The 25,035-nt window shown below is 33.0% G+C and overlaps 1 protein-coding gene across 1 annotated transcript in view; it reads left to right on the forward strand.

Moving 5' to 3' along the window:
* Ten-a (Teneurin-a transmembrane protein) overlaps positions 1–25,035 on the forward strand; it is a 1,628,256-nt gene that overhangs the window by 162,990 nt on the left and 1,440,231 nt on the right. The window lies entirely within an intron of this gene.

Consider the following 25,035-nt stretch of genomic DNA (forward strand, 5'->3'; position numbering starts at 1 on the left):
TTGTTAAGAGCTAAAACTTCAATCTCCCAAATATTAGGATTCTGAATTTTTTTTGGACTCGTAAATTGTTTACAGATAACAAGTTCATACCCCAAAAAATGGACTTACCCCACTCTCAAAAATAAACGGCTCATATGTTTTTTCAGTTCAGTTGTTACATTAAGTGAACAAAAAATAATGATGTTTTAGTAAACATAATTACAAATAGTGTTTATGCAATTTGTTAAACGTTACTAAATAAGGAGATTAAATAGCTAATCACTTTTTACTGCTCGTGTCAAAAACTATCATACAATAATCTGAAATAAGTGTTCTATACTACTATTTTTTTTAAACTAATAACTTGATATCAATAATAAATATATTTTGCTTAAAATTAACTAGTTAGACAACTATCAACATCATTCTTCATTTTGGTTGCTGTGATGTTCCTGATGTCGTCTATTTCGACGACTTCTTCCTATATACAGGGTGTTCAGCATAAGACTACGGTAACTTCGGGAGGCGATTCTGGGCATCATTTGCAACAAAAAATTCCATATAAACTATGGCTCGATTCGGCTCCGTTTTGTAGATATTTTTAATTTTATGTTTTTTCAAGGTATTACTACTTTTTAGCAAAATGTTGTCTATATTTCTCAAACTATTAAAGCTACAGTAATTTCAATAAGCTCATTAGAAAGAAGGTTAAATTTCCTTTTAAATAAGCTAATTTGTATTCCAAAATAATAATATTAAGTATTTTACTTTGTGGCCCAAACATAAGAAATAGCAAGTTTCTAATTTTTTCCAAAAACTTTGACTTCATTTTTCTCAAAAACATTTTATATGAAAAAACCGTGCACTATTCATGAAAAACATCTACGTACGATCACCTTTCGAACGGTATACAATAATTAGGGTTATGTTAAAAATTGATGCAGAAAACTGTGATTAATTGCAAAAAAGTTGGCCTCAAAACAGTGTCGGCATTATGAAAGAACCTTACTTATCGCTCTAATTCAAAGTTAAAAACTGATATGTTTTATCCTAATACGGCTTATAAAAACAAATAATTACAAGAAGAAGAAAAGATAGTTTGAAGTCTACATTTTCATTAGATATTTAGTTATCATTTTGCTATCATTATGCCAGCGTATTCGAATATTGAATATCGCGACATGTTATGCATCTACGGTTTCGTAGATGGGAATAGTGGATTCTAGATAGGGTGATCCGAACGCTAAGCCGATCTTGGAGGTGTACTGGCGGTCCCGTGAAGTATTCCATCCACTATTATTTAATTTGGGGATCAGAACGAGTAATAAGTTCTTGGCTTATTCATTAGCTCTCCACAACCTCCTGTGTTCGGCTTATTCATTAGCTCTTCATAACCTGTTAATTCCAAAATTTTATTGAGTAGTTCAAAATGATGATTTATTCACATTATTTGGCATATTTCTTTAATTAACTAAAGAATAACACACAGATCTAAACTCGTTAAACGAAAATCCTTTCTTTTGAAATTGGTACCTAACACTCATTTAACATCATATTCATTTCTCTTCTTTTTATTTTATTTCATTATTTATAATGTAAATTTTATATTTTTGAATATAAGTTCTTAAATAAATTAATTATTAAATTACACGTTTGCAAAAAATCGTACTGGATTTGATGATTCTGATCAGTTATATTCTTATGGTAAGTGAATTCCTTTCATAACGCCGACGCTGTTTTGAGGCCTACTTTTTTGCAATTAATCACAGATTCCTGCATCAATTTATAACATAACCCCAATTATTGTATACCGTTCGAAAGGCGATCGTATGTAGAAGTTTTTCCTGAATAGTGCACGGTTTTCTCAAATAAAATGTTTTTGAGAAAAATGAAGTCAAAGTTTTTGGAAAAAATTAGAAACTTGCTATTTCTTATGTTTGGGCCACAAAGTAAAATACTTAATATTATTATTTTGGAATACAAATTAGCTTATTTAAAAGGAAATTTAACCTTCTTTCTAATGAGCTTATTGAAATTACTGTAGCTTTAATAGTTTGAGAAATATAGACAACATTTTGCTAAAAAGTAGTAGTACCTTGAAAAAACATAAAATTAAAAATATCTACAAAACGGAGCCGAATCGAGCCATAGTTTATATGGAATTTTTTGTTGCAAATGATGCCCAGAATCGCCTCCCGAAGTTACCGTAGTCTTATGCTGAACACCCTGTATATGTACATAAGATCTCCCCTTCAGTCTGGACCATTTTTTTTTCCTAAACTCCAAGAATTGTTTATTTCATTAGACTAAAATAGAAACAGGAAAACAAACATCCGTTCTAGACATCATATTAAAACATTATTTGTATAATTCACTTAGCGAGGAACTCGGCAGTTAACACAGCCTCTGTGATATTCAATAAAACAGACAAAATAAAAACTTCTTTTTCCTTTTCCTGCTCCAATTAAAGGGCGGGTTACTGAGAAAAGTAGAGTCAATTTAATTAAACGAAGAAGTGGTAGCGTTAATTCTAGATAGGAATTAAGTGGTAGCGGTTTTTATAAAACGGTTGAAGCTTTACTCAGAATATAAATACATTAGCGTAATTAGCTCGTAGTTAAATATTAAAATAAGCATATTTTTACTTAGAAGGCCTCCAGTTAAATATGGTTTTAAGAAACATTGAAAATAATAAGATGTGGTAGGAGCAAATTAATTTTGGTAAATTCCATATAAATTCCCCCCCCCCCCAAATAGCACTATTATTTAATAGTGAGAAATTACTTTTCCATATTAATATTATTTGAGAATTAATATCAACAACTTCATATTCAACAATTCTAGCAGCGGAGAGGGGGCACCTTTGAACAGTTTTAATTTCTCGACAAATACATAAAACATTTATGATTGGTAATTTTCTCCATATTTTGGTGGTAGACCTGTTGTATAATTGACAGAGTTTCCCTTCGTTTTCATTGTTTGGTAAAGTCCAGTATTGAGGAATGTTATATTTCGTAAGGTGGAAGTAAAATTTTTGTTGCAGCTTTGGAAGTGTATTGTGAAGATTGTAGTGGACAAGGCGTAAGTATTGTTAGTCCATATTAACATTTGGAATTCGTATTTTTAAACCTAGTATTTACAAAAGTCTATTTGGTTGCAAAAAGTGTTGGATATTATATTTTACTTTATGGAAGGAGAGAGGCACCACATTTCAACATCACAGTTACAATGTGCCCTACCGACCTGCAAGTTTGTGACTTTTTTTTTTTGGTTTAATCGCAGAGAAGGGGAAAGTGGTCCGAAGCTACATTAACCCTCAAACCACAAGATTAATTTTCGTGACACAAACACTAAGATAGGGTCGGATCCGACCCGATACTATATTTTCTTGCTTACAATGAAAAACTCAAATATAATTCAAAATAACACATTTATTTCTATATAAAATGTATAAATTTTTTAATAAATTGTTTAATTTTATGGCACAATTTTCTTAGAATAGACTAAGACATGAAGAAGTGGACTTGAAATAGGAACTTTGTCTCAATAAAAATAAAACAGTTTACAAAATGCTTGAATGAAAATTACAGTAAATTAGTTGTGTGGTAACAAAATTATTTGATTGTTCGTCATTATCAGTGGGAACAAGTAGGACATATAACAATTTTATGTTCTCCACATAACATGCGTTTACACATTGAGGCATAAAGCATTCCCTTTCTCGTGAAGAGTCACAAAAATCACACCTCCTTCTTTCTTGTAGTGCCTCCCTCTTAGGATCCTCTGAGGTTGTACCTTTTTCCAAATCTTCTTCTTTTTCCAACATCTTTCCAATCGTAAGGAGTAATTCCTTTGGAAAACGCTCGTTTTTCAGTCTTTTTTCTACAAGAAGATGCGTCAAGGCAAACGCAAGGTTCTTGAGAAACGTCGAACGTGCATTTCCAGAGTAACTTTCTTCATTTTGATTCCACTTGTACAGGCGAAAAGGTATAACGTTAATACCAAGGTCGGGTCGGATCCGACCTAGAATCTTATCTACTTACTGAAACAAATACAAACCTAGAGCGCGGAGTGTCACTTACCGAATCGGCGGAAACAGTATGGGCTCTTCCTAAGGACTCACAGAAAGGGTATACCGAGTCTAATCGCTAAAAGTTAATTGTGAGGGGAACAATGGAAATATGTTTTCGCCTCGGGTCGGATCCGACCCGCTTCTTGTGGTTTGAGGGTTAAGAAGTGCAACAAACCGAATATTTTGTTCAAACTTCCTAAACCCATCACACTTCGGGTACAACATCTCGAACTGAGTCATTCTTGATTTTCTGAACTAGATTTCAGTGGTTTAAAAGAGAAAGTAATGTAGTAGTGAGAGAAATAACTGATAGAAGGTAGATTCAGAGTAAAGTAATATCATTTCTTTCTATTTTATATTGTGTTCAAAGGTACCTCACCAGTGGGGCAGATATTAACAATTGACACACAATTTTTAAATTAAAAAAATATAGATATGTATGTAAAGTACCAACTGTTTATTGATATAGATCTGTTAAGAAGACTTGAAAGTTGTAGAAAACAAAATAAAAAGGTTCAATAATACGATTCTGTGCACTCTGTAACAGAAAATGTAAATTCTGTTCAAATCTGCCCCCCACTCCACTACTTGTTTTTATAACTACACAATATCGGAAGAATATTTTGTAAGGCAAAGTGCACTGATTTGGTCGTTCACATTGTTGATTCTTTTTCTACAAATAGGATTTATAATTGTCTTTGATTTTATACGTTTTAATTAATAACTATGGCGAGGAATCATTAAATCTTAAACTCGTCTAAAGTATGATGTTCCAATGCCAGACTTCTGTCATGGCTAAAGCCATCCTACAATGGAGGGTTAATTCACTTACTTTACTCTTTATTCAGGCTTCTCCCGAAGGTTGCCTGCATGGACTATTTCTTTCCAGACCTATCTGCCCAGATAGACAAGGTTGTGTCAAGTTCGCAGCTGGCCATTACCTTCCTGGATAAGTGCTGCCAGTCTTCCCTCGGTTTAACTTTGGTTCTGTTAAAGGATGGTTGCCATCTTGAAGATCTCCTGGACAATCTGCCAACTCCTATTCTCAATGTGTGTTCGTACAATGTACAGACTCTAGTAGATTCAGTATTCTTGTGGCTTTTTGCCCATTTTAGGTTACAGGATTCTATATCTTTATCTTAAAAGCCATATTAAGGAACATAATCCCAAATATTGAATCAGTTCTCTAATTATGGTTCTGTCTAATTGGAGATCCTCCTCGATACTTGATCCTGGTATTAATCCCACTGGAGTATAATTCAAATAGTACTGAGAATCTTTAGACTGAAAAAAAATTTATCGAACAATATTTTAATTCAATGATTTTTCAATCGTAAACCGATCATTAAGAAAGCTTAAACTAACATCGACATCCTGCGGAAATATTTCTTTCTCCTAAATCTCTTCGTTTTTCATTCTACAACTTTTTAATATTCAATTATCTTTAGGCCAGAAACTATTTTAGCTATCAAAGTCGATTATACGATCATAATAGAAACTGTCCCCATTAATTTTATATACTATGACAGCTGAAAAGATTTTTATGAGATTCTCCACCCAAGTTTTTTTTTTTTTTTTTAATCTTTTATTGTAATTTACCACTGCAACTGCTATTGCAACAAGTAAATATGGTAAAAGAAAAAAGAAATAGAAGAAAATCATGAGTGGAGAAGGCACCCAGTGGTGCCACTCCAGTAACGTGCTTTGCTCTCATGATAAGAGTAGATCACGAGACCATCTTCTCTTCAATCTCCTTAGAGGATTACCTGGTAATGTGGAGGAAGATAGGTGTTCTATGAGAGGGTTAGGATTGAGCTGCTGTAGAGGAATGAAATTTGAGAAAACGAGTGTTAGCAAGATCTGTAAAGAAAGGGGATTTTGAGGTCATTATGGATAGTGAGGTTAGAAACATAGAACGGAGCGTTAAGAAGTTTTCGAAGTATTTTTGACTGTAATGCCTGGAGGCGTAGTGAGTTGAAACGCTTAGTCGATCTCCATACTTCGATGCCGTATGACCAAATAGGTCGCAGTAACAGTAGATATAAGAGTCATTTGTTATGTAGGTTAAGTTTCGAACGTTTGTCAAGTAGTCTGGCGAGAAGTTTGTAGCGTTGGTTAGTTTCTTGTCTTTTCAGTCTAGTATGGGGATTCTAAGTCAACCGTTTGTCTAGGTGCAGTCCAAGGTAGCGTACTTTGTCCACAGTTGGTATAGGAGTTTGGTTCAAGATGATAGGAGGTAGGATTTTCCGTCTGAGAGTAAATACTATAAATTTTGACTTCGTAACGTTGGTTTTGATTCTCCATTTGAAAAGCCGGTCCTGTAAGTGGTTGATGTGTGTTTGTAGAGTTCGTGTAGCGATAAGAGGATCGGAATGAGGAGATAAGATAGCAGTATCGTCAGCAAAGGTGGAAGGGATGGTATTTGGATGTTGAGGTATGTCTGCTGTATATAAGGAGTAAAGAAGAGGACCTAGGACACTGCCCTGAAGGACACCAGCTCGAGCTAGACGGATATCAGAGTCTGCTACTCCACAGTTGACTCTGAAATATCGATCTTTTAGGTAAAATTTGAGGATGAGGTAGTACGTATGAGGAAGAATCTCCCTCAGCTTAAACAGTAGTCCCTCGTGCCACACCCTGTCGAACGCCTGAGCGACGTCAAGGAAAACACTCGGGCAATACTGCTTTTGCTCGAGGGAGGTAGCGATAGTGTCTACAACGCGAAGCACCTGGCGAGAAGTTGAGTGATGTCTCCGAAATCCGAATTGATGATCCAAGTTTAATTCGCCATCTTATGCGTGAGGAATGAAATTACTTACAAAGTTGGCTATTCCAGGATGTAGACTTATATGTTGCTGTTGTTTTAAGCAAACTAGAAGGTAACAGCTAAGATCGTACGACAAAATCCAGGATTTCGTGTATCCGCTTCTAGCAAAGATATATGTTCGCTTTCAAAGAGAAATCCTGTGGGAGTTGAGCCTGCAAAAAACTAAGAGGGATACAATGAGGTTCTTGAAAAAGATCAAAATAACGAGTGAAACAGCAGGCGAATGACAAGAAGAAGAAGACAGGGTTTGTGTTCAGTTCAGATAAACGTAGAACCATAGAGGTTTATCCACTAGTTTTATTTACTCATACACAACAGACATGCGCACAAAAGAAAAAATATTTCCCAAGGGCAATTTCATCCTATTCTATTCTTTTATGTAGTGCAGAACTGCAACTGACATTGCGTGTAATAATCTATTTACGTCTGAATGATTTGAAAATAACAAACAAACTGTAGAGTGGTTAAAAGAAAAATTATCTGCAGTGATTGAGATGAAAAAATACTGCATTACACTGTCACAATATAAAACTAGAAGTTCGAAAAAATTATCAAGCACTGGTTTTATGCTGAAGTAAAAGTTCATTATCAGATAATTCTTTAATAATTATTTTAAACTAGAAATATGTATTTTTAAAATTAAATTAGATGACGTGAATAACCAACCTTCTCCTGTCACCAATCATTTTCAGTTTACCGATAAATCTTTCATTTTTTTCCTCCCTGTGCTGTTAAGAAGTGTCAAACAAAAGTACAGATAGAGCCGTCAAACTGGGAAAAAAAGTTTGTATTGACTTAGGTTGTTACAGTTTCCTTTAGATTGCATAAATAAACAAAAAAAGAAATGGTTTGATTTTTAAAAGTTTAAAAATAAAATCCACTGTTTTTCTTCTTAAATATAATTGAAAAATGGATCAATTCTAACCAGGAACCAGTGACGTAACTTTGATAATTTATTTTATTATTGTTTAGAGAAGAGAATTTAGAATTATATCCAATACCTTTACATTATAAAACCATTAAACTACTATTTGATTTCGGATACAACATGGCCGCTAACTTTAATGAGACTGTTTCTGTAAATTTGTTTACAAAATAATTTAGGCACCGATTTTAGAATCTCTTTATGCTACAAAATAAGCGAAGCGTTTTAAGACGGAAGAAGATGAAGATTAGCCGATGTTTACAGAGTTTTAAACAAAGGTATGTGACATCTTGGTTAGCATAATACGTGACTTTAATAATACGTTAGAATAATAGAATAGAATAAGTTAAAATAGAATATAATACGTTAAAATAATAGAATATAATACGTTAGAATAATAGAATATAACACGTTAGAATAGAATATAATACGTTAGAATAGTATATAATACGTAAGAATAATGGAATATAATACGTTAGAATAGAATATATTACGTTAGAATAATGGAATATAATACGTTAGAATAGAATATAATACGTTAGAATAATAGAATATAATATGTTAGAATAATAGAATATAACACGTTAGAATAGAATATAATACGTTAGAATAGTATATAATACGTTAGAATAATGGAATATAATACGTTAGAATAGAATATATTACGTTAGAATAATGGAATATAATACGTTAGAATAGAATATAATACGTTAGAATAATAGAATATAATACGTTAGAATAATGGAATATAATACGTTAGAATAGAATATAATACGTTAGAATAATAGAATATAATATGTTAGAATAATAGAATATAACACGTTAGAATAGAATATAATACGTTAGAATAGTATATAATACGTTAGAATAATGGAATATAATACGTTAGAATAGAATATATTACGTTAGAATAATGGAATATAATACGTTAGAATAGAATATAATACGTTAGAATAATAGAATATAATACGTTAGAATAATGGAATATAATACGTTAGAATAGAATATAATACGTTAGAATAATAGAATATAATATGTTAGAATAATAGAATATAACACGTTAGAATAGAATATAATACGTTAGAATAGTATATAATACGTTAGAATAATGGAATATAATACGTTAGAATAGAATATATTACGTTAGAATAATGGAATATAATACGTTAGAATAGAATATAATACGTTAGAATAATAGAATATAATACGTTAGAATAATAGAATATAATACGTTAGAATAATAAAATATAATACGTTAGAATAATAGAATATAATACGTTAGAATAATAGAATATAATACGTTAGAATAGAATATAATACGTTAGAATAATAGAATATAATACGTTAGAATAATAGAATATAATACGTTAGAATAATAAAATATAATACGTTAGAATAATAGAATATAATACGTTAGAATAATAGAATATAATACGTTAGAATAATAAAATATAATACGTTAGAATAATAAAATATAATACGTTAGAATAGAATATAGTACGATAGAATAATAGAATATAATACGTTAGAATAATAGAATATAATACGTTAGAATAATAGAATATAATACGTTAGAATAATAGAATATAATACGTTAGAATAGAATATAGTACGATAGAATAATAGAATATAATACGTTAGAATAATAGAATATAATACGTTAGAATAGAATAGAATTCGTTAGAATAGAATATAATACGTAGAATAGAATATAATACGTTAGAATAGAATATAATACGTAGATTAGAATATAATACGTTAGAAATTCGTGACTTTTCAGACAGAGTTAGTTGTCTTGCTGAGTTTATAGAAGAACGATAATCCATTTTAGAGTCGTATTTATTTTATTTTTATAACATTCAGGCGGCTCTACTAGCCATTATAAATCCTTTGAGGTTAATTCAAGGTATTATGAGACTGAGTGAGTATTAGTATTCTGCTTCAGTGACACTTTAAAAAGAGCTAATTCGGATTTTCGCGGAGACGCTTCACTTTGCATTACAAATTATTAGAAATAAATGCAATTACAAAATTTAAAGAAAATTTTAACAAGAAATAACAGCAACATTTTTATTCTATTACTTATTTTTCCTGTTTCATTTTTCCTTGTGCCTTTTATTGAACCTCGGATTCGAACTCTCTGTGAAAAAAAACAACACTGAAACCAGAATTTAAATTTTTTTATTTATTTAGTGAAAAGGAAGCAAAAAAGACACACGAAATCTCTTCTAACAATAGAAAAGAATCATTTAAGCAACATTAACTCGCCTTAAGAGAGTCCACTGGAGTTTACACTTCCACTGTTTGCGGAAATTAGAGTAAATAGGTTAGCCCTTCACTTTCAACATAAAGAAAACTCAAGAAGACAATGGAGGAGAGAGGCCATGTTAGTGAAAAGTGGCGAAGAACTCCTTCAACTCCCCCCTATTGAACAAATCCTATTGCCTGAGTACATTCTTCCAGAGTTACACAACACTGTCTTATTTCTTTTTAGTTTACTATCTGAAACTTCTTAAAGAGAATAAAGATGTGTTGGAGTTGAGAGCGTGCAAAAAAATAAAGACTGGACTAAAGTGGAAAAACGGAAATCTGTAATGCTTTTCTATCCGCTCAACTTCTCACTTAAATCATTTAATTAAATATTAGCTTCAGTAGATCCACTGCTAAATAAATCTCTACCATCAAATCAAAGCTTTTTTTTTTGTTTTTCCTTAAAAATGTAAAGACAAGATTATGCTAAATTAAATGCATAAATAATGAGAGAAACCTTTTGAACTCACTTTAAATGATTCAAAATACTTAAAAGAAATTTCAGAAAATTTATTTTAAAGCACAATTGGATTTAACTTAACCTGCATAACCAAAGACTCTTATATTTACTGTTACTGCAACCTATTTGGTCAAACGGCATCGATGTATGGGGATCGACTAAACAATACAACTCTCTACGCCTACAGACATTACAGTCAAAAATACTACGAAAACTACTGAACGCTCCGTTTTATGTATCTAACCTCACCATCCCATAATGACCTCAAAATATCTTTCGTCTTGCTAAAACTCGTTTTCTTCAAATTTCATTCCTTTACAGCAGCTCATCCTAATCCTCTCTAATACAACACTTCTTCTACATTACCAGGTAATCTTCCAAGGAGATTGAAGAGTAGATGGCCCCCGCGATCTACTCTCATCGTGAATTACACACTAGTACAAAAAACAAAGCAATGAAACGCCAATCAGGAATTTTCAAACTGGATACTAGACAGTAACAGAGCATTTAAATTTAAGTGCAGTTCGTTCAAAATTGCAGTGTGATGATGAAAAAGAGCTTCTTATCTTTACAACAACTTCTGAAAGGCTAGTATCTGGATTAACCGTCAAATTCTCGGAACATTAATCAAAAAGGATGTGAAATTCACAATGATCTTTTGGTCAAAACTGAATTGGTATCTTGAAATAAGAGAGGTTATAAAAGAATAATCTAAACACTATTCTTGCATCTGATGATGGCAACATTTACACAGAACTCTTTGAATTCATAAAAAAAAAAACAAAAAACAACAGGATAACTCTGTAATTTATCAAAAATACTAAAGATGCTCGTCATGTATAGGGTTTATAGAGTAGACAACTAAGAAATCAAAAACCAAAACTCAAAATAACTTAAACGATGGAGGTAAAGAAGACAACAAAGTAAACATTTATAAGAAGATAATCATTGATTATATTTTTTATATACATACATATATGTAAAACTGCCATCAGAGGGGGCTGACGACAACGCCACGCAGCCTGAATGTTAGGTTATAGTCTAGGAAGGTTTAGCGTCATTTGAGAATGTTTACTTTACAGTGTTTTATAGTGTTTAACGACGGTGAAATATAACTAGTAATTTAATTATTCTTTACAGGTATTTTATTGTTTTAATTATGTATGTATGTATTAATGTTTTGTATTAATTTATTTATAAAATTATATTCTTTACAGAATAAAATCTGTTTCGAAAACCGTCTTACATATATTAACATGCAAAGATATTGGTTCGAACACTCAACATTTAAATGGCTGATTTTCTGAGTATAAGAGGCCAAAAAATCAAGGGAAAAAAGTGTAATAAATATTAGGTTTTCTTTTGCTGCCAAATTAGAGTTAGACAGACTCTGATGGAAAACACACTGAGTTCTAAATGCAAAAAATACATAACTAGAATTAGTTAATCGAATACTAACAAATAGAAACCATAAGACTAAAAAAAAAAAACTTCTAAACATGTATAATCTTGGTTCGTAAGAATTAATTACGAACCTAACATTGGCTTGTAAAATAACATTAAATACAGCACTATTGAAGATAAATTTGTATTTATCGTGAAATATAATATTTTAAACATATAAAGTTATATATGAAAGATAAATTATTCTTCGTTATATTGTAATCATTATTATAACCATTTTAATTAAATGATATTTGAGCCGAGGTAAACAATGTGAAGTATGGAAAGATGTGTACAGTGTGCATATCCAAAAAGCTACACAGCACCTGGGGTAAAGTTAGGGCCTTTAACACACAAACTTTCTAGTTAATTACAACGAAATTATGAAGGAATTTATGAATAATTTTCAATTTACCGTCGGCTATGTAACTGCCTGTTGATGACAATGTATTTTGTAAAATAATTCCTTCATTAGTAAGTTACGAAAATAATTTCAAATAAAAACGTAAAAGTTGTTTAAAGAATTGTCATATTTAATTAAAATGTTCATCCGTTCAAAATGGCTAATTTAGTAGATATACCTAACAAACAAATCTTAATTAAATTGATTAAATCTGAATCTATTTTGTATCAAATTTCCCTCTAATTAGGTGCATATTTTTGTATTTGTGGTCACTTAATTAATAATTGCGGGAATTGCGATCAATTTTAGAGTAGAAAATGAGGGAAAAACAGTTTTATTTTTCCGTCAGCTTTTTGCCCTTCAAAGTAGACTAAATTAACAAAAATAATTCTAAAATTTACGAACATTATTCACAATAACTGAGGATTATGTTTCTCTCGGATCGGACAGAAAATAATAGAAACATCAGACGTTTTTCTAAGCCTTCAAAACTTTTCAAAAAATGTTCTAAACTTACATTACAAACCAAACTTTGTTGCAGTTTATACGGACCAACGAACTAATCGGTTAATATTCCATCAAGCATACTGATCTTTATCAAATCCAATCCTTACAATCTAAAATCCTACGAAAATATCACGATTAATGCTTATTCTGTCTCGAAACAGCCCATTGACTACCCATTTTTTTTTTCTTTTTTTGTATCGATTTGATTAAATTCGACTATCAAAGATTTCATCGATTTTTTTTATGACATCACAATCCTATGGTCTAAAGCTATCAAACCTAATATTCCCTTAAAAACATCACGAGCATCATGTTCTTGTGTTCATTTGAACTAATCAAACACCATAAAGTCATACCACTTGGTTGTCTTCTTTAAGTGTCAGCAGTGACAACATTTTACTCTTTAAAAGCAATTTGCTTGTTGTTAATTCACAGAATATTTATCCAAATAAATGACTAAATAAAATTTAGTAAAAACTATATAAATAAAATAAATAAAAACTGTCCAAACCATTAATTCTTTGTTTTTGGTTTGATTCTTTTAGTTTCAATTTGATCAATTCTTTACGAAAGTATCAAGTGATTCCAACTCTATAAGCAGCTGTTTATTTTGTAATTCCTGCAAAAGTTTTTTGTAGTGGAAGCACAATAACTAATTGAACCTCTACTATAGTTCGATAGTGCAGGGTTTGATTAGTTTAAATAAGAGTAAAACCTACGTTAAGAGTACAAAGGCGAAATTCCGTTGGTAAGCCTGTATACTCTTAGTGGCAGTGGAGATGGACAGCAGAATTCGCCAACTTTAAATGGAATCTTAATGTTTTATAACAAAACAAAAATTTACAATATTAAATTAGAAAAATACTTATTAGCATCCTACAAAGCATCGTTTTTAATAGCAAAACCGTAATATAAATCTTCTAAATAATTTATTTTTATTTTCACATAATTTTCTTCTTTATTAAATACCTATGGAGGAAAAAATAGTGAAAAAATTCTAGACTACATTTTTGATAAGAATATTAGGCTTAAAAAGTCTTAATGGCGGAACGTAGAAGTGGTATGTGGGCGTGTAATTGAGCGTGGTTTACCCCCTACCTACCTACGTTTCTATTGGCCAGTACACACGCCCACTAGACCCTTGTTCGATCCGCCATTAAGATTTTTAATGCTTATTATCTCTCTTAAATCAATAGTTCAGATTTTTTTTTGCTATTTTTCCCTCCGTAGATATTTCATAAAGAATCAACTTATGCAATAAAAATATGTATTAATAAAATTAATGTAATTTTTAAATTATCTGTTTTTTATACTGACAAAATTCTTTAAACAAATCAAAATTAGGCTTGTGAAAATTGAAATAAAAAGCATTTTATTCTCACCCCAAGAGTTTACGATAAAAATAAATAAGGTTAAAGACAGGCTTTGTGTGTATCGAGCCGCCACGTACAAACCATCTTTCAATATACTTTTGTTCAAGTCAACTTCTGGTGCATGGCCACTCAGGGTTGGACAATCGCCCAGCTGTACCCACATGTCTTGTTAAAAATCAAGTGGAAATCCTTACTATAAATCTGGCAAGTTTTCTTTATAAGAAAGTATTGGAAACAGTATTAATTGGATAGAATTGGAAATTGGGAGCCGGCAATTGGAAATCGAATATATGTGAGTTCTACCAATTTAAATCTTCTATTTAAATGAACTGCTTAATTGATTACGAAATAAAATGTATTATACTAATCATAAAAGATGCAAGAAGTAAAATTATTTTGTCAAAACAAAGCAAAAACCATTTCAAATTATTTGTTGTACCCTTGTTCAAGAAAGAATTTTTAAACTTCGAAGTATTAAACTTTTCGAGCTCTAGTTAAGAACAACTTCGTAGTATCTTTGGACTTAGATTTAGATTTTTAGATTTTGAAAGGCGGAACGGGACCTATGCCCATGGCACCGCATCCACAAGAGGCTTATTGTGCCTTCCCCTTTAAGTCTAGTAGATGAAACCTCCCTTTCTAAGAAGGTTGAGGGCTTTCCCTACCAGTTCCTTCTGCGCTATGATCTTCTTTGGTCTTAAGGTACCAAAGATATCGTAGCGCAGTCTCTCGATTGCAATCGAGTAACAGGTGAGAGGCCGTTTCTTCCTCTTCCTGACACAGACTGCACAACGGTTCCGGAGTTAATACGGTGATGGATGACAGAAGAGTGAAAGTGCGTGAGATTGCTAGTGCTGTGGGCATCTCGAATGAACGGGTACATAATATTTTGCATCAACATTTGGACATGACAAAGCTGGATCCGCAAGATGGGTGCCGCGATTGCTCACGCTTGACCAAAAACGAAATCGTGTGAAGTGTTGCAAGGACGGTTTGCAGCTGTTCCAGAAGAATCCGCAGGACTTTAAGCGTCGTTTCGTCACTGTGGATGAAACATGGATACATCACTACACTCCTGAGACCAAAGTACAATCTAAACAATGGGTTACCAAGGAGGAATCTGCGCCAAAAAAGGCGAAGACCGTTCCTTCGGCCGGAAAGATTATGGCGACTGTCTTTTGGGATACGCAAGGAATAATCCTCATCGACTGTCTGGAAAAGGGTTAAACTATTACAGGTGCATATTATTCATCGTTATTGAACCGTTTGAAAACCGAGCTGCAAGAAAAACGCCCACGATTGGCGCATCTCTCTTCTTTTACATACAGGGTGTCCAGCATAAGACTATCGTTATTTCAGGAGGCGATTCTGGGCATCATTTGCAACAAAAAATTCCATATAAACTATGGCTCGATTCGGCTCCGTTTTGTAGATATTTTTAATTTTATGTTTTTTCAAGGTACTACTACTTTTTAGCAAACATTTGTCTATATTTCTCAAACTATTAAAGCTACAGCAATTTTAATTAGCTCATTAGAAAGAAGGTTAAATTTCCTTTTAAATAAGCTAATTTATATTTCAAAATAATAATATCAAGTATTTCACTTTGTGGGCCAAACATGAGAAATTAAATATACAGAAATTTCTAATTTTGTCCCAAAACTTTGACTTCATTTTTCTCAAAAATATTAAAAGTTTAAAACGAGCACTATTCATGAAAAATATCTTACATAACTTTCGAAAGGTATACCATGAATAGGGGTCATTTTAAAAATTGATACAGAAATTTCTAATTAATTAAAAAAAAAAAATATGAAGATGCAACGTCGGCATGGTGGTGTAGAGGTACCTTTTCCTAATCTGTTTGATTTTGGAGATTTCGGGAGATGGGAAAGTAGATCTTTTTCTTTGTGGACAACAGTTTTTCAATTTTGCTAACCTCATTCTGGATATATGGATTGTAATTGTAAAGAAGAGTAAAATGTTCCAATCTTAACCGCAACCAATCATCATTTCAATTCAAAAATCCTATGTAGAGTCAACAACAATCAGACAATCCACACTGAATCACATATTCAGTTAAAAAAATAAAATAAAAATCCATCTGTTGTCAGCATGCTAAACATAATGCTCGAATCTAAATATTTGACGTAACTTTAGATTAGATTAGACTCTGATGGGTTGGCCAGTCAACCAAATAAACAGCTACTCAGGTAATCTGTTATAGCACCCTCCAGTTGCCTATCTTTTAGGGTCTGTGAACTGTAGCCCTATACTTAAGATTCCGGAATGGAACTCCTAGTTAAAGCTTAGAAGACTCGGGTCTTTTCTAAAGTGCTAAACACTAAAACCCTTCATTCTGACAGGAAATACTTAACATCTATAAAGCCGTATCTTCTTCTTCTTCTTGTCAAACTTACCCAAGCCTATTTGTTGACTAACCTCCAAGCTCTGGTTACAGCAATTTCTTAGTAAATACTCTAATACGAATATATCTATTTGCCTCTTGAGTCAATTTCTTCCTGACCAGGAGTTGATAGTAACAAAATTTATAAAACAAAATAAAACACACAGCAAAATAACTGTCTCTAGAATAAAAAAAAATATATACTTATACAGGGTGGAACCGGATAAGTGACGAAAAATTTTTTCTGTTAAACTACATTCAAAATGTAGTACAACGCCGCCTGAACGAGTGTCCTATCTCTATCTGTTAGAAAGTTATGATTTTTTCAGGTTTTTTTCGACTAAACCCGACCTTACGTCATAAAAACACTATTTCTCAACTTGTGCCTCACTTATTTACATTTTTCACCTCATTTTCGGATTCAGCATTAAATTTCCTATAATAATAGATCATTTTCGTAGTTATTTAACTTTAATCAGATTCATTTATTACAATAAGAACGTTAATTTTTTTAGGAATTTAGAATTTTCATGAATTTTCAAAAATTAGCCTCTTCGACAAAATTGGTCTTAGAGGCTGTCAAATTTCTCAAAAACTGCTCCTTTTAATACTCTTTCTAATGGTATAATAATCAGTTTCAATAATAGCTGTTTTCTTTGGTCTATTACTGAGAAAGTGCTGAAAAACACGGTGTTAGCGAAGGAAGCAGAGGGGACTGGATGAAGCGTACTCGCATATCAATACTATTATTTATTAACAAAATCATTTCTTTAAGCATGTAAAATACAAAATTACTTAGTAATTATTGATGTATCATGTTCTCAAAATGCCGACCTCGATTCCTGACGCATAACCGAGCGCGTTTTCGCATTGCTCCCACTGTTGTTGAATCTTCCTCTCAACGTTAGCAGAAATTTAATTTATCAACAAGACGGAGCTCCACCTCATTATTCGGTGAACGTCAGAAGATGGTTGTCGCAACGTTTTCCTGAGTGGATAGGGCGAGGTGGAACTACCGCGTGGCCACCGAGATCTCCTGACCTCAACCCTATGGACCACTTCGTATGGGGTTTTCTTAAGAGTGAGGTCTACAAGGTTGAGGTCAACAGTGAAGAAGAGGTGAGAAGACGGGTAATTGCTGCTTCAGAAAAACTGAAAGAACATTTTCAGCAACAGTGGGAGCAATGCGAAAACGCGCTCGGTTATGCGTCAAGAATCGAGGTCGGCATTTTGAGAACATGATACATCAATAATTACTAAGTAATTTTGTATTTTACATGCTTAAAGAAATGATTTTGTTAATAAATAATAGTATTGATATGCGAGTACGCTTCATCCAGTCCCCTCTGCTTCCTTCGCTAACACCGTGTTTTTCAGCACTTTCTCAGTAATAGACCAAAGAAAACAGCTATTATTGAAACTGATTATTATACCATTAGAAAGAGTATTAAAAGGAGCAGTTTTTGAGAAATTTGACAGCCTCTAAGACCAATTTTGTCGAAGAGGCTAATTTTTGAAAATTCATGAAAATTCTAAATTCCTAAAAAAATTAACGTTCTTATTGTAATAAATGAATCTGATTAAAGTTAAATAACTACGAAAATGATCTATTATTATAGGAAATTTAATGCTGAATCCGAAAATGAGGTGAAAAATGTAAATAAGTGAGGCACAAGTTGAGAAATAGTGTTTTTATGACGTAAGGTCGGGTTTAGTCGAAAAAACCTGAAAAAATCATAACTTTCTAACAGATAGAGATAGGACACTCGTTCAGGCGGCGTTGTACTACATTTTGAATGTAGTTTAACAGAAAAAATTTTTCGTCACTTATCCGGTTCCACCCTGTATAGTTGATACTTTCAGACTGAGAAGACGTTAGTTCGCTTTACATCATTAAAAGTATAACTGAATAAAAAGGTGTCGTGAAGTTAAATTCGATTAGTAGTTCAGTAGATTCTAAACCTAGTGAGAAGGTTTATTGTTAAAATTGCTTTAATAGCTAATAATCGACGTTTTTCGTCTAGCCTTTAGTCTATGGTTTCAACTTGCCATTGCTAGGTACTAACTGTGCATCCATGCTTTATCGGCTGCATTACTGCAACGTAAAATGGCTCATGGTCCTGAGGAACCCATTGAAAATGGGAAACGATGGATAACACTTTTGGGACAATCAGACTGCTTGCAGCCTTATTTCTGAATGTCTGGCCAATCAGATAATATACCAATCAGAATATTCATTCAAGTTAGTTTTTTTTTTGCTTTTTTTGGCATTGGCTTTCGCCTTACAGCCAGCATCGTCTAGGTGCTTATCACTTGAATATCACTCACTCTCCATTCTTACCTACAAATACATTTGCTTCACACATTCATCCCTCAACTATATACAACTATTTACATAAACTACAGCTAATGGATGGATCAGTACTCTATATTCCTGCCATCCTTATAGCTTAACCGAAATTAAAATCACCGTAATCCTTCTCTAATCATTTTCTTCCATTCATTCTAATCGGCTATAACTTTTAAATACATTCATATTTCATTGCTAGCTCTGCTACAGATTTAAGCACATAGATGTTGGTGGAGAATATAATGTCTTCGTAGCGAAATGGTGCATCTAAATACCTGTATATATCGTCAAACATTCGTTTCCTTTCTACCACATAACGTGGACATATCATTATTACATGTTTGAAATCCTCCTCCTCATTGCAATCTACGCAAAGAGGAGAGGACCTTTTGTTGATCCTGTGTAGATACGATCCGCACATCGCGTGGTTCGCTCTCAGCCTGCTTATTGTCGTAACAACCCATTTATTAGTGACAGTTCCCCTTAAACCATGGTTGTCTAGGTAACTGATCTGCCATAGTTTTATAGAATCTACCTTTATCACCATTATTGTAATCTGTCTGCCATTTTTGTAGTGCTGCTTTTGCGATTATACCCATGATATCGGTGTTTGGTAATTTATAATTAGCCATTTCCCCACTATTGGTGGCTTCCTTTGCAAGTGTATCAACAATTTCATTCTCTTTTATACCACAATGACCCCTTACCCACAAAAAATTAATGCAGACTCCCTTCTCTTTAAAAATGGCAATAGTTTCTACAATCTCTGCGATAATGTGATTCATTCCTGCAGACTGGTTGAGTATATGTTCTAATTTACACAACGCACTCTGGCTGTCACTAATAATGGTATATTTTTTCTCCGACAACGAATAAATATATTTTAAAGCCGTTAAAATAGCAATTAGCTCCGCTGTATAGATGGACGCCTCATCTTCTAATTTAATTATCGTAAAATAGTTCCGAACCGGATCATACACAGCACTTCCGACTTTATTATTGATTTTGGACCCATCTGTAAATAAACGATATGAGCCCGGATAATGGGAAGAAATGTAATCTTCGAAGGCCGCGGTTCTCATCTTTTCCGGTACCTTTATCAAGTCGAAGGAAGTGTTAACACTTAATTCGCTCAATAAATGTTCGTATTTTAAGTTGTACACATCTAACTTATTATTAGAATATACCTTATCTCTAAAGGTAGAGATTCTAATAAAACTTTCTGTGTAAATGGGGCCTTTTTTTTTTTGTTAGTCTTGCATTGCCTTGAATAAACTTTAATAGCCAATAGAGGCAGCCTAATGTCTGAATCGATTATACTTCTATCATAATCTCAGTAGTACAACACCGTCTGAAGAGCTAGTTTTGTTTTTTTAAGGTTATCTATCATTTCTACTGCCTTAGAGCCGTCCGAGAATCCCTTAACTTTATTCATAAAGTCATCATTACCTATTTAATAATTAATTTCTGTCATTTTGTTAATGTTCACAGCTTAAAACAATGCTGCCTTAAGTAATTATACGAGTATATATTTCCCTTCAGATTCTGCACAATAAGAAAAATTAAACTTACACATTTGAAAATAAGTTTTTATTTGTAGAAATAGAAATAAGGTAAAAAAAAAAATTGAATGTGATAATAATAAAAAAAAAGGACGTATAATGTGATCATCAGTTTATAGTTTGAAAGCAGCTGTGATTTATATTGGTTGCGGATGTAGACTAGCAAGTTTGATGCAGTTTCATTAATCTTCCAGTGGCAAGTGAATCATGGAGAATTGTTCACTCCTAATTGGAAAGAGGTATACACGCTTTGTTAACATGTTATATTATAATGTATGCGATACAAAGAGCGTCAGTGAGAAATTTGTTTTACAAGCTTGAGTTCTCTCTCATTTCGCCATGACTGCAACCATTAATTTATGTTCAGATGCGCACAGGAATATTTATCAGCTTCGAAATTAAAACTGATAACCCAGTAAGGTGGCTGTTTACTATTGTTTTTGTTTTACATTATAAAAGCAGCTGCCAAACAAATCTGTTTTGAAAAATAATAACGTGACAATATCGTTCTATTAACTACACTAGACATTTTCTATAAGTTTCAAACTAATGTATATTCATATACGAGGGTCGTTTGAAAAGTCCGTGCAAAGTCAGAGAGATAGCACTACTGACACGTATCGAGGTTATGTTTAGTTAGTAGCATCTCTTGGAAGAACACACACCAAGTTTCAGCCAGATCGGTCTATTTCTTTGTGTTTGGCATTCGTTTGAATCGAGGAAGTCGAGTGATTTTCAAAAAATGGACGAAAAAGAATTTCGTGTGTTGATTAAACACTACTTTATGAAAGGCAAAACGCCTCAGGAGACTAAAGAGAAGCTTGATAAACATTATGGTGACTCTGCACCTTCGATTAGAACAGTTTATAAGTGGTTTCAAAATTTTCGGAGTGGCCATATGGGCACAAGTGACGCTGAACGTTCTGGACGCCCTGTTGAGGTTACTACTCCAGAAATCATTGATAAAATCCATGATATGGTGATGGATGACAGAAGAGTGAAGGTGCGTGAGATTGCTAGTGCTGTGGGCATCTCGAATGAACGGGTACATAATATTTTGCATCAACATTTGGACATGACAAAGCTATCCGCAAGATGGGTGCCGCGATTGCTCATACTTGACCAAAAACGAAATCATTTGAAGTGTTGCAAGGACGGTTTGCAGCTGTTCCAGAAGAATCCGCAGGACTTTAAGCGTCGTTTCGTCACTGTGGATGAAACATGGATACATCACTACACTCCTGAGACCAAAGAACAATCTAAACATGGGTTACCAAGGGGGAATCTGCGCCAAAAAAGGCGAAGACCGTTCCTTCGGCCGGAAAGATTATGGCGACTGTCTTTTGGGATTCGCAAGGAATAATCCTCATCGTATATATATATATATATATATATATTTAAATGGCTGTTTCCCACTTTAAAAAAATCAATTTTTATTACCTTTTGGGTTGGAATAATTGATTTAATCAAAGATTCAAGATGAATTAATTTTGTCTGCTAATTCCTGTTGAAGTATTTTTTAATCATTGTCACATTTTAGTTATATTATTCAATAACTATTTGTTAAAAAGAATAGTTATACATTAATTTTGATACAACGATTTAAATTGCAACAAATAAAATCGTTAAGTTTTAAATAAATAACGTGAAAAACAACAGTAAGATTATAATTAAACGTACGTGCAGCCGCTAACAATTAAAGTACTTTACTGTAACCTACATACATTACTCAGACAACAAATAAACACTTATATGAATAATTATCGATAAAATTAAGAAGTATTTATCGAATTAAAGGAAAGATCGAAAATCTACACTAAATCATCACATAGTTCACTCAGTCGATTATAATCCCAAGCGAAAAAAATAAACTAATCGCCTATTTTTTCAAGCGGGGCTTAAAGACCAACTACCAATTAGGTTTCGTGGACGGAGGCAACTACCAAACATACTTTACTGTAAATTTCTTTTATATTAACCATTAAATAAAATCCAAGGCCCAAGACCGGGAATCGAACCCAGTACCACAATACATATTAGCTTTACAGGTCGCGCCTCTAACCACTCGGCTACCGTGGCGCCTAATCCCAAGCGAATTCTGTTTTTCCATTGCAGGCTTCACAGAGGATCTTACCCAGGCAGTTTCCTCTGTCAGCCATAGCTTCTCTTGAATGCCATTAGGCCAGATATCCTTGGCCCTGCCTCATTTGCGACTTCCATACCATCTCTACGCTCTTCATGTTATCGAGGCAACCACTGCACGTTACTAAAACATGTAATTTTCTTTTTTCTATTTCATCGAAGTTATCAACATTTATTTTTTTCGTTCCTTCTCAGTCACAGCAATTCTTTAACTGATGGTTCCAGGTTTCCATATCATGAATCAAGACATTCTTTATAATCGATATATAAATTCGATTTTTGAGTGTTGCCACACTAAATTCAGCATCCCTGTTTATCCTTTTTGCATACGTCAAAACTACCTGTACTTAATACTGGGCCAGTTAATTAATGCGGTTAATTTTGCTGATTAAAATCCCTATAAGCAATCAAACATGTTTAAATGTAATTATCATAATTTTAAGATGGTTTTAACAGGTTAAAAAACCGGTTAAAATTAAAATAAAATGAGCGGCCCGGATGAATATCAACCTTATGAACTACATCGTATGTGATAGCTTTTTTTTTTTTTTTTTGTTCGCGTGCAGTTGATTGTGTAGATTAAGCTTGCATGTAACGATTTACGTCAACATAAAGCATGAGTTTAATCAAATTAATGAAAGCTAATGCTTTTTCGTCATTGGCTGAAGAATTGGAACTGAAATTGATTATTAGTTAATCATTTGAGCTAAATATGGAATTCATTTGTTAAATGAATGATTTAAACAAAGAATTTGTTAATTATCTGATGTTCTATAAATCGCATAAATCCTTGAGTCCAAATTTCACTGAACATCTAATTTCAAAGTTTTGCTTTAAACCATTTACGAAATGTGAGTAATAGCGTGGCGGATAAAGAAGAGACCAGGAAATATTGTTGGTTCAGTGACTTGGTGCTAGGAACAACATGGCTTACCTTCTTACTGCACCACCGGCGGCAAACAAATTCTATGTCGTTTCCTTTCCAGCGGCGGTGACTCATTTGGTTGGCAACGTTTCAAAATACCGAGGCCAGGTGCCCTTGTGAATGTGTAAAAGTGTGATGGTGTATTTTTGGGGTGGAGGGAAGGAATGAGTGAGAGAGAGCGGAAGATTAGTTTGGAATCGATATTTTCCGGTCATTAGCTAGGCATCATTTTCTCTCCTCCAACCCCCTCTGCCCCTCCAAAAACCCTAAATGTTGATTTGGGCGAAGCGATAGATCTCTATTTCAAACTGGATACCATCCAAACTACAAACTACGGTGACATTAAGCGCTATATATTTTCAAGATAACTATATTTATATCGTGAATGGAGGCAATTTAGGGATAAAGGTATTTAATGGATATAGTAAATATCATTAGCATTTTCACAGGCTTTAAATTATTTCAACAATATTCTTCATTAAAAAAAATGGACGAAATGCGGTCAATTATTAAATATTATTAACTAGATTATCTTGAAGGTTTTTATGAATAATTGAACAGGCCATTTGGTTTTTGTATTTTTTATTTTTTTTTTCAATCAATTAACAGGATTTATTTAATATTCAAGGCTCTGAGTGGATCAACTCTCTGAAATTAAATATTAATTTACGCAGCACTAAAAGATGCCCTGAATTTGTCAGTGGTTCTAAAGGAGATATCGAACAATTCTGCCAGCAATTTTGGCAGAATGAGCAAAACAAACAGCTCAAAATTTGATGTTTACTGCCAACATTTCAAAAATTTATAGGTTTTAACATAATCTGTTGAAAATAACCTTGTACAAAATGCTTAGGCCGTGATAAAAAAGGGAAACATATAGTTTAGAAATGTTAGACTACATTGAGGGAAATGTAATTTATACGAGGGTCGTTTGAAAAGTCCGTGCAAAGTCAGAGAGATAGCACTACTGACGCGTATCGAGGTTATGTTTAGTTAGTAGCATCTCTTGGAAGAACACACACCAAGTTTCAGCCAGATCGGTCTATTTCTTTGTGTTTGGCATTCGTTTGAATCGAGGAAGTCGAGTGATTTTCAAAAAATGGACGAAAAAGAATTTCGTGTGTTGATTAAACACTACTTTATGAAAGGCAAAACGCCTCAGGAGACTAAAGAGAAGCTTGATAAACATTATGGTGACTCTGCACCTTCGATTAGAACAGTTTATAAGTGGTTTCAAAATTTTCGGAGTGGCCATATGGGCACAAGTGACGCTGAACGTTCTGGCGCCCTGTTGAGGTTACTACTCCAGAAATCATTGATAAAATCCATGATATGGTGCTGGATGACAGA

This window comes from Rhodnius prolixus, unplaced genomic scaffold (genome assembly GCF_049639745.1).
Source record: "Rhodnius prolixus isolate KJV_2025 unplaced genomic scaffold, Rpr scaffold_6, whole genome shotgun sequence".
NCBI classification, from domain to species: domain Eukaryota; kingdom Metazoa; phylum Arthropoda; class Insecta; order Hemiptera; family Reduviidae; genus Rhodnius; species Rhodnius prolixus.